Consider the following 10,550-nt stretch of genomic DNA (forward strand, 5'->3'; position numbering starts at 1 on the left):
TGGTGTTCTGGTTACTTATTTATTTGGGTTAATTTTAATAGACTTTATTTTTTAGAGTAGTTTTAGGTTCACAGCAAAATTGAGCAGAAAGTACAGAGAATTCCATATACCGCCCCACCCCCCTACCCGATATACACACAGCCTCCCAAACAATCAGAGTAATGCTCTTATGATTACCAGAGTAATGCTTTTATGATAACCAATGAATCTACACTGACAGATCATTATCACCCCAAATCCATAACTTACATTAGGGTTCACTCTTGGTGTTGTACAGTCTATGGATTTTGACAAATGGATGATGATATTGACCCACCATTACAGTATCATACAGAATAGTTTCACTGCCCTAAAAATCCTCTGTGCTCTGCCTGTTCATCCCTCCCTCCCCCAAACCCCTGGCAACCACTGATCTTTTAACTGTGTCCATAGATTTTTCTTTTCTAGAATGTCACCTGTTTGGAATCCTACAGTATGTAGCTTTCTCACATTGGTTTCTTTCACTTAGTAATATGCATTTAAGTTTTTTCCATATCTTTTCATGGCTTGAGAGTTCATTTCTTCTTAGCACTGAATAATATTCCATTGTCTGGATGTACCACAGTTTATTTATCTGTTCATCTACTGAAGGACACTTTAGTTGTTTCCAAGTTTTGGTAATTATGAATAAAGCTTCCATAGACATCCATGTGCAGATTTGTGTGGACATGAGTTTTCACTCACTTGGAGAAATACCAAGGAGCCCAACTGCAGCATCACATGGAAAGAGTATGTTTAGTTCTATAAAAAAATGCCAAACTGTCTTCCAAAGTGGCTATACCTGTACCATTTTGCATTCTCCCCAGCAATGAACAAGAGTTCTTATTCTACATTCTCACTAGCATTTGGTGTCTTCAGTGTTTGGCATGTTGGCCATTCTAATACGTGAGTAGTGGTATCTCATCGTTGTTTTAATTTGCTATTCCCTAATAGCATACGATGTTGAGCATCTTTTTATATATTTATGTCATTTCTATATCCTCTTTGGTGAGGTGTCTGTTCAGGTCTTTTGCCCATTTTAAAATTGGGTTGTTAATTTTCTCATTGTTGAGCTTTAAGAGTTATATATATATATATATATATATATATAATGTATATATATATACAGGATAATAGTCCTTTATCAAATATGTCTTTTGCAACATATTTTTTCCCAGCAAGGGACTGGGATAGAATGGGGAGTGACTGCTAACAGGTACAGAGTTTTCTCTTTGGGGTGGTGAAAATGTTCTTAAATTAGATATTGGTGATGGGTGCAGAACAGTGAATATATTAAAAACCATTGCGGGAATTCCCTAGTGGTCCAGTGGTTAGGATTCTGCGCTTCCACTGCAGGGGCTACGGGTTCCATCCCTGGCTGGGGAACTAAGATCCTGCATGCTGCGTGGTATGACCAAAAAAAAGAAATCTAATTTTGCAAATTCCCTGGTGGTCCAGTGGTTAGGACTCCACATTTTCACTGCCAAGGGCGTGGGTTTGATCCCTGGTCGCGGAACTAGGATCCTGCAAGCCATGCAGCGTGACCTAAAAGAAGAACAAAAAACCCCACTGGGGACTTCCCTGGTGGCGCAGTGGTTGGGAGTCCACTTGCTGATGCAAGGGACACGGGTTCGTGCCCCGGTCCGGGAAGATCCCACATGCCGCGGAGCGGCTGGGCCCGTGAGCCATGGCCGCTGAGCCTGCGCATCCGGAGCCTGTGCTCCGCAACGGGAGAGGCCACAACAGTGAGAGGCCTGCGTACCGCTAAAAAAAAAAAAAAAAAGAAAAAACCACTGAATTGTACACTTTAAAAGAGTGAATTTTATAGTATGTGAATTATATCATAATAAAGTTTTTTAAAATTTGTGCTTTAGAGCTAAGAGGTATAAACATTTTAATTGAATATTTTTATAGACATTTTAAATAAAAAGTTGGGTTTCAGGTCAGAACATGACTTCCATATTTACATAACTTTAGTATCACTCTCCCTCTTTTTAAACTTTTTTAAAATTGAAGTATAGTTGCTGTACAATGTTATATAAATTACAGGTGTACAGTATAGTGATTCACAATTTGTAAAGGTTATACTCCATTTATAGTTATTATAAAATATTGGCTATATTCCCTGTGTTGTACAGTAGATCCTTGTAGCTTATTTCATACAAAATAGTTTGTACCTTTTAATCCCCTTCCCACCTTATTGCCCCTCCCACCTTCCCTCTCTCCACTGGTAACCACTAGTTTGTTCTCTGTATCTGTGAGTCTGTTTCTTTTTTGTTATATTCACTAGTTTATTGTGTTTTTTAGATTCCACATATAAATGATATCATACAGTATCTGTCTTTCTCTGTCTGACTTATTTCACTTAACATGATGCCCTCCAAGTCCATCCATGTTATTGCAAATGGCAAAATTTCATTCTTTTTTATGGCTGAGTAGTATTCCACTGTGTGAGAGTGTGTGTGTGTGTGTGTGTGTGTGTGTATACCATGTCTTCTTTATCCATTCATCTGCTGATGGACACTTTGGTTGCTTTCATAACACTGTCCTTTTTAATTTACACTCTCTGTATTTTATGCATCCTTGAAAGCTGCCTTCAGTCCTTTCTGGAATTAAAACTAGATGTAAATAAATAAAGACAGAATGCCTGGGACTTCCCTGGTGGTCCAGTGGTTAAGAATCTGCACTTCCACTGCAGGGGGCATAGGTTCAATCCCTGGTCAAGGAACTAAGATCCTTCATGCTATGTGGTGCAGCGAAAAAAAAATTAATAAAACCAAAAAGAAAAAAGACAGAATGCCTGATTCATCTTTGGGGGTCTGGAAATTTTCACAGGTGCCTTTGCAGTATATTTTCAGCAGCAAGAGTGAAGCGGAGAATGTGGTGATGAGGTCCAGCCCCAGGGGTTACAAGTCACACGTTCATTCTGCTGAGTCTTAGGGAAGTACACTTAGTTAACAACACAAATGGTCAACATCTCCTTTGGCCAGTAAGCCCTTCTTAGTCATTTGACAGATGCACTTCACTGCCTTTGACTGTCATGTGACAGTGTGGGCTGGCCTGGGTCAGGTGACTTATCCAGATTAACTGAGGTCAGTAGAGCCAGGCATTTCCCCTAGAACTGTGTCCTGGTTGAAACCTCTAACATTTTGACCTGCCTAGAATTGTCATACCTTAGTGTACGCTGATAGGCAAATAGAACAATTCTTAGCTTCCTGGAATCAGAAGGTGCCTTGGAGGAGGCAGTGAGAGTGGAAAGAAAATGAACTATCCAGAGACTTGCTAAGCGACCTTAGATGAATGGCTCCACTGCCATGGGCCTCCAGCCCTTTCTCGTCTTGAAAATGAGAGGGTTGAACTCAGCGATCCCTAAGACCCCTTTCGGCTCTACAGATTAGCTGGTGTAGGGCTTCTGAACTCTTGGATTTCACAGATCATTACACAGTTCCCACAAACCTTCCATAAATGACACAGGGTGTTTACTTTTCAAGAAAGGACACTAAAAAACCAACTACTATTACTGCCATTTTCTATCACATCACTTCTAGGAAGAAAGGATATATTAACTTTAAAAAACGGGAAGGAAATAATCTCAGAATAAAAGACAGTCCTTGTTAAGAAAAGGGGTTGGCAACTTCAGCATGTGCACTCTGTATGCATTCTGTCCTTCTCATTTTAAGAAACAGCTTTATTGAGATATCTACATGTCATACAATTCAATCATTTTAAGTATGCAATTCAATAATTTGCAGTAAATGTATAGAGTCGGGCAACCATTCCCACAATCTAATTTTAGAACATTTCCATCATTCCCAAAAGACCCCTTATGCCCATCTGCAGTCACTCTCTGTTCCCACCACCAGGTCCCAGTTACCACAAATCTACTTTCTGTCTCTATAGATTTGCCTTTTCTGAATATTTCATACAATGGAATCATGCATTATGTAGCCTTTTGTGTCTGGCTTCTTTCATTTAGCATAATATTATAAAAGTCCATCCATGTGTCCGTGTATGAGTACTCCATTGTTTTGTTTTGGCTCAGTAATATTTCATTGTAAAGATGTATACCACACTTTGTTTATCCATTTATCACTTGATGGACATTTGGGTTGTTTTCACTTGTTAGCTATTGTAAATAATTCTGCTATGAACGTTCGTATATGAGTTTTTGTGTGGATATGTTTTCAATTCTCTTGGGCATATATTGGGTTGGCCAAAAAGTTCGTTCGGCTAATAAAGTTCTTCGTGAAAATGAGGAAAGGGTCTTATATTTTTACTTAGAACAGAACAAACGTTTTGGCTGGCCCAATACCTACAAGTGGAATTACTGGGCCCTCTAAAGATGTCTATGTCCTAATCCCTGGAACCTCTGAGCATGTTTCCTTATGTGGCAGAAGAGACTGCAGAGGTGATTAAGGATCTTGAGATGGGGAAATTATCTTGGATTATCAAAGCGGGCCCAATATAATCACAAGGTCATTATAGAGAAAAGAGGGAGGCAAAAGAGAGTGTCAGAGTGGTGTAGCATAAGAAAGACTCAACTGGCCATTGCTAACGTTGAAGATGGAGGAGTCCATAACCCAAGAAATGCAGGCAGCCTCTGAAAAATCAAGGAAGCAGATTCCCCCATAGAGCCTCCAGAAGGAATGTAGCCCTGCCAACACCTTGATTTTAGACTAGTGAGACCCGTTTGGACTTCTGACCACAAGGACTATAAGAGAATGCATTTATGTGTTTTTTTTGTTTGTTTTTTTTTGCGGTACGTGAGCCTCTCACTGTTGTGGCCTCTCCCGCCGCGGAGCACAGGCTCCGGGCACGCAGGCTGAGCGGCCATGGCTCACGGGCGTAGCCGCTCCGCGGCATGTGGGGTCCTCCGGACCGGAGCACGAACCCGCGTCCCATGCATCGGCAGGCGGACTCTCAACCACTGCGCCACCGGGTAAGCCCCTATTTATGTGGTTTTAAGCTACAAAGTTAGTGGTAATTTGTTACAGCAGCCATGGGAAACGAATACACTGGGTCATAAGCTAATCCTAGCTCTACTTTTACATCACTAACAGAACCATTTAGGGAGACATCAGTGGTTGGAATTAAGAGCACAATTTGCTAGATGTATGGGTTCAGAATCCAACTCTACTACTTACTGTATGTGATCTTGAGTAAGTTTTCTTAACTTTTCTGTTCCTCAGTTTCCCCATCTGTAAAATGGAGTTAATAATAATACCTTTCTTGCAGTCTGTTATGAGGACTGAATGAATAGGACTTAGTACAATACCTGGCATATGGCATATACAGAATCATTTACTTTTATCATTATTCACATTGCCTTCCCAGAACAAAGGAACAGAGGTGAAACCAAAAATTTCCTTAAACCTTTCAAAAAATATTTTCTTCCTCCCATCAACTCTATTAAAACCTCAAAGTTCTTTAGACCAGGTTACCCCTAGAGTGAAGATAAAAGTTTGAAGTCCCATCCTTGGAGAATTATTTATTTTTTATTTATTTATTTTTTTGCGGTACGCGGGCCTCTCACTGTTGTGGACTCTCCTATTGCGGAGCACAGGCTCCAGAGGCGCAGGCTCAGCGGCCATGGCTCACGGGCGCACGGGCGCACGGGCACACGGGCGCACGGGCGCAGCCGCTCCGCGGCATGTGGGATCTTCCCGGACCGGGGCACTAACCCACGTCCCCTGCATCGGCAGGCGGACTCTCAACCACTGCGCCAACAGGGAAGCCCCTAGAGAATTATTTTTAAGAAGGCTTGGCCCAGTCTCCTAGCTGAAGAAGACGGTGATGTTCTACCAAAAATTTCTTGGCAGATCTGGTTCCCTCTACCACATCTTGCTCAGAAATCACTGCTTGGTCCAGGGACAACTAGCTGTTATGTGTTTTCATCCAGTCCCTCAAAACATGGTAAGCACTTTGCAAATGTTGGCTGAATACCAAATGAATGTGCGAGAGTTGACCAGAACAACACTGTGGTTCCTACTTCTGGTGACATTCTTTCTAGAGTAAATGAAGTCCCTTTCTGACTTTTGGATGTAGAATAACTTTGGAGATGATATAGCCCAGGACCCTAATTTTGCAAATAAAGAAACGGAGATGCTGAAGGAAACACGACAGCTAAGATCATACAACAAGTCAGCTGCAAAGCAGGACTTGAACATGGCTCTTCTGGTTTCCAGCCCAGATGCCTCTCTAGGTGTTGCTACACATCAAAGAGTCTAAGATTTTGAGGTGAATCTGGGCTGATCTCTGGTCATGCCCTGAAAACCACTTGTTGAATCAAGTTCCTGGTATCAAGTTGTCTCATTTTCTTATCCTTCCTTTCCCAAATAAAACTTCTTTTTCAATTTTAGCGTTCAGTAAATCAAAGAAATGCTATCAGTATTATTTCTTTTGCATCTTCTTTCTACAGCCTCAATGAGCATGAAAAGATATTGGCAAAATCCACTGTTATCTTTGGCTGGTATCCCAGAACCCGTGACTTCCCCAAACTAGGGATGAATTGCATAGCGAGCCTGCCTTGTGACGTTTAGCAGAACACACAGATAGTAATTAACATGATTTCAAAAGTAAAAATAGTTAACCAAAGTTGAACAAAAGTAGACCTAAAAAAAAAAAAATAGACCTACGTTCCTCTTTTTTCTTCTTTCTCTGTAACGAAGCACTTGGTTAAAAGTGAAATGGCTGACTGAGGAAATAAAAAAATCAAAACGGGAAGCGGTAAATGGCTAACAAAGTTTGTACTCAATAAAGGACTCCCAGACAACGTTATGCTTCCATAAATGAGTGAACCGACCCTGAACCTATGAAAAGTTATGCAGAGTGTATGAATAGATTCAACACTCGTCTTCTTAGGGATGCTTTATGCTAATAAACTCCCAGGACTTCTTACCTTCCTTTATATCATTAAGGGAAGGACCCCTGATGTCTTCATACTATTCCTACCCCTGAACAAATGCTCTTTTGTTATCCCCTCCCCAAAATTTCTTTACCCAGGTCCTCTAAAAGATCTCTTTATTTCAAGCACTGTGGCGGTATTTGGATCTTGCCAAATTTTTAATGTTTTATTTCTTTTTCTTATTTCATTCCATTGACTGGGACTTTTAGTACAATGGTGAACAGCAGTGCTAATCCTGGCTTTTAAAAAATAATTTACTTTGTTATTTTGAAATATTTCAAATGTAAGACAAGCCTATAGAATAACAAATGTCCATATACCCACATTCCAGCCTTATCAAGTGATAACATCATGTCATTTTGTTCTGACCCTGAAAAAACTTACATCTGAAGGCCCCTCTGTCCCTGCTTCCTCAGCCCAGAAGTAACTACTGTCATAACTTAATGTTTATTATTCCTGTAAGTTTTTATACTCTTACTAGGCATGCATACACCCATAAAAAGTATATAGTAGGAGATATCTGTATATGTATGGCTGATTCATTTTGTTGTATAGTGGAGGCTAACGCAACATTGTAAAGCAACCATTCTCCAATTAAAATTAATTTTAAAAAAAGAGTATATAGTACAATTAAAGGAATGGAGGAAACTTAATGCATATTATTAAGAAAGACGCCAACTGAAAAGGCCACATACTATAGGATTCCAACTGTATGATATTCTGGAAAAGGCAAAGGTATGGAGACAATACAAATATCAGTGGATGCTAGGGACGGGGCAGGGAGAGATGAAAAGGCAGAGCATAGAGGATTTTTAGGGCAGTGAAAATACACTATGATATTGTAATATGATGGCTATATGTCATTATACTTTTGTCTGAACCCATAGAATATACAACACAAAAAGTGAACCTTATTGTAAATTATGGGCTTTTGGTGATTATGATGTGTCAGTGTAGGTTCATCCTTGATAAAAAGTGTACTCTTCTGCTGAGTGATATTGATGATGGGGGAGGCTGTACATGTGTGGGAGCAAGGGGTACACGGGAAATCTCTGTGCCTTCCTCTCAATGTTGCTGTAAACCTAAAACTGCTCTAAAAAAGAGAAAAGTCTTTTTAAAAATTACATAGTATTGGGACTTCCCTGGTGGTCCAGTGGGTAAGTCTCCACGCTCCCAATGCGGGGGACCCGGGTTCGATCTCTGGTCAGGGAACTAGATCCCACATGCCCATCCCACAGCTGAGAAGTCCGCATGCTGCAATGAAGATCCCGCGTGCCACAACTAAGACCTGGCACAGCCTAAATAAATAAATATTTTTTAAAATTACGTAGTATTATTTCACAGATTTAAAAGTTTTAAATAGATGTTATTATACCATATAAACATCCTTCAGCAACTTCTTTTCTCACTCATATTTTTAAAATAAAAACAGGCAATTCTGATCAACTAGGCGCGTCCGGAGCCTGTGCTCCGCAACGGGAGAGGCCACAACAGCAAGAGGCCCACATACCGCAAAAAAAAAAACCAGGCAATTCTGATCAACTAGGCAAGTATGTATCGAACATTCCATGAGGCACAGTGAAAACAGTGAAGAGCTCCAACTCTTGCTCCATGCTGGCTGAGCAGAATTCCTACCTCATATCACATTGTCTTTTCTTGTTTAATTTTTTTATTATGGAAAATCTCAAATGTTTACTAGAGTAGACAGCACAGCATAGTGGACCGCCGTGTACCTACCTATCAATTGTTGATCAACCGATGGTCAGTCTTGATTGATTTGTATTGAATCCCACCAAATTCCCCAAATCCACATTATTTTATAGTAAATCCCAGACATTATATCTTATCTGTTGTAGTCAGCCCCCAAGATGACCCCCAGTGATCCTTACCTCTGGTTTACTCACGCCCTTGTTTATCCCCCTCCTACACTGAATCCGGGATGGTCTGGGTAGCCTGTAAAATTCGGTAAAAGTGTTGGTTTCTGATCTCTGAGTCTGAGTCATAAGGTATTGCAGTTTCCTCATTGGCCTCTTGGATTGCTCACTGTGGGGGGCAAAACTGGGTCTAGGACAGCGGTCCCCAACCTTTTTGACACCAGGTACTGGTTTCGTGAAAGAAATTTTTCCACGGGAAGGGCCGGGGGATGGCTCAGGCAGTAATGCGAGCAATGGGGGGGGGTCGCTCTCCCCACCACTCACTTCCTGCTGTGCCGCCTGGTTCCTAACAGGCCGCTGACCGGTACCAGTCCGTTGGCCCGGGGATTGGGGACCCCTGGTCTAGGATGACATAAGCGAGGCACCTAGGATGCAAAATATAGGGAGACATTTACTCTCAGGTGCCAACCCTACACTTGTATAACCCTGAGAGTGCGTGCCTCCTTCAGTTTTGCCCTCTAAGTGACTCACTTCCCACGCTATGGTCCCAGCCCTGGTGGCAGAAGCAAGCTGCCATTTCATGAGGACACTAAAGCATCCTTATAGAGAGGCCCATGTGAAGAGAAACAGAGGCCACCCATCAACAGACAGCACTGACTTGCCAATCAGGTGAGAAGCAGATCCTTCAGTGTCAGTCAAGATTCCAGATGACTGCAGCTCATGGAAGACCCTCATAAGACAATTTGATCCAGAAATGCCCAGCCAACCTGCTCCCAAATCCCTGTCCACAAAACTGTGGGAGGTAATATATAACACCATATTGTTTAAGCTACTAAGTTTTGGGCTAATTTGTTATGCAGCAGTAGATAACTAACACGAGACTGATACCTGGAAGTAGGTGCTGCCTTAACAAAAACCTAAAAATGTGGGATTGGCTTTGAGATCAGGCAAGGGGTGGAAACTGGATGTACCTTGAGAAGTGTGTTAATGAAAGCCTAAAGAGCCTCAAAGAGGCAGTTAAGAAGTAGCTTAATGGCCCCCAGGGGGGCTGACCATGAAAGGTTAAAGGAAAATGAAGAAAATATTATCAAAAACTGGAAGCAAAGGAATTATTGGTATTTAATGGCAGAACTTTTAGCCACATTGTAATCCATAGTAACATGGAAAGTAGACAATCTATCTAATTGAGTGATCTAAGAAAATTTTTAAGCAGAGGGTTAAATATTCACCTGACTTCTTATTGCTGCCTATAGTAAAATGCAAGAAGAAAGACATATGTTAAAGAAATAACTCTAAAACATAAATTTTTCAGGACCTGCCAGATTTGAAAATTCCCAGAATCTATAGATAGCAAACAATGCTAAAATTAAGAAATGACTTCTGGGAAAAAAATCAGAACACAAGTTATAAAAACATGGTTTAAAGATGAAGCCAAGGGCTTCCCTGGTGGCACAGTGGTTAAGAATTCACCTGCCAATGCAGGGAAATGGATTCGAGCCCTGGTCTGGGAAGATCCACATGCGTGAAGCAACTAAGCCTGTGTACCACAACTACTGAGTCTGTGCTCTAGAGCCCATGAGCCACAACTACTGAGCCCATGTGCCTAGAGCATGTGCTCTGCAACAAGAGAAGCCACCACAATGAGAAGCCCACGCACCGCAGCAAAGAGTAGCCCCCTGCTCGCCACAACTAGAGAAAGTCCACATGCAGCAACGGAGACCCAACACAGCCAAAAATAAATAAATTAAATTAAT

The sequence above is a fragment of the Phocoena sinus genome, chromosome 2, assembly GCF_008692025.1.
Source record: "Phocoena sinus isolate mPhoSin1 chromosome 2, mPhoSin1.pri, whole genome shotgun sequence".
Classification (NCBI taxonomy): Eukaryota; Metazoa; Chordata; class Mammalia; order Artiodactyla; family Phocoenidae; genus Phocoena; species Phocoena sinus.